At 44.9% G+C, this 1,505-nt stretch overlaps 1 protein-coding gene across 1 annotated transcript in view; it reads right to left on the reverse strand.

Moving 5' to 3' along the window:
- LOC106011802 overlaps positions 1-1,505 on the reverse strand; it is an 8,294-nt gene that overhangs the window by 5,717 nt on the left and 1,072 nt on the right. The window lies entirely within an intron of this gene.

The raw sequence follows: 1,505 nt of genomic DNA on the forward strand, positions 1-1,505 counted from the left end.
GGAGGCGGCCAAGGGCCATAACTCTCAGGGAGCCGCGGGGAAAAAGAAGGAGGTGCTCGTGAGATTATCACCCTTGTTTTCTGCTCGTAGTGTGGCGTTTGGCGTGAGCGCGGGGCATTGCCTGTCTCCATGCACGTGCCAGGGAGAGTGAGTGGGCTCTGACGCTATCACAACACGGGGAAATCAACCGCTTGTCAATTTTGGGCGCATGATAATGATTAATACAGTTATTGGTATAAGCTTCAATCCTGTTCGAATTTGTCTTGCTTTTGATGGGGAATAGACCCATCTATCTTGAATAGAGGTCGACATAAATTGCTATTTGCGATTGTAGAAAGTGGTGGTCATCTGGTGTCAGAGGGAAACAGCAAAATGGCCGCCATAGTTGGTTAACTTCCAAAGCGTGAGTGTCCTTAGAAACTGCGAATTTCTTTGTTTAATGCTTTGATCAATGTTTTTCGGTAAAATCCTCACAGAAATGTCTTAAAATGACGTAAAAGTAGGTGAGCCACTGACAAAAATTGTCAAAACAGACTGAAAACTTAACGTCTGTTTCTTCGATTTCATTATTATTTTGACGAGCGCCTGATTTCACCACGATGTCATGCACAAACGTGTTAATCTCGAGGAGTGTTTTTATGGCCCCAAGTCTCCAGAATATGAGGCTATATAAGCACGTACTTGCTATTTTTCCACGGCAATCTTTTGAATTTGAAAGCAGATTTTCATCTATTGCTTCCTTACTCCTTGGGTTGGTTTCAAGTGCTTTTTTACGTCCCCATCGACCCAAATTAAGTAATTTAGGAGGCGTGTTGTATTGACCCGTCATTTCCGAGACATTCAGTATTCAGGGGTTAATTGTTTGAGAAGGAAGAAACACATCGACACTGTAACGTCATCATGGTGCTCTCGTGGTCTAGAGGTTAGCGTGTTCGCCCCTCCTTCAATAGGTCCCAGGTTCGTAACCTGACAGCGACGGAATGTTTGTTGTTGTTTTTTCCTCTAAAATTGCCCCCTTTCCTGATCTCTTATAATGTTTTGCCTTCTGCTTTCGTTTCCACTTTCAACCCCTCCCTCCCCCCCCCCCCCCCTTTTTTGTTACTCCTTTCTCTGGGCTCCTGACTCTTTCTGCAACCTTTCTACTTCTATTTCTTGGCTTCTTCTTACTGCTGATCTTAGGGCAGGTAAGATCTAACACCTAGTTTTCTCGGACAAGGGCGAACAATCTCAGAGGTTCCGTGTGTACGCTGCCGTTGTGCAGGTTAAAGATCCCTTGGTGGTCCAAAAACATACAAGAGTAGGCTCCGGGCACATTCCTGGCAAAATGCAACATTTCCTATCAAACTATAGAATGCTTAATGTGTCCCGCGCGCTCATACGACCTTATGCAGCTGCAAGCGCCGTAAATAACTTACAAAACAAACTCATTCTCCTTGTTGGTGAGGAATATGACAGACAGACAGACAGACAGACAGACAGACAGACAGACAGACAGACAGACAGAC

Source organism: Aplysia californica, unplaced genomic scaffold, assembly GCF_000002075.1.
Source record: "Aplysia californica isolate F4 #8 unplaced genomic scaffold, AplCal3.0 scaffold00190, whole genome shotgun sequence".
NCBI classification, from domain to species: Eukaryota; Metazoa; Mollusca; class Gastropoda; order Aplysiida; family Aplysiidae; genus Aplysia; species Aplysia californica.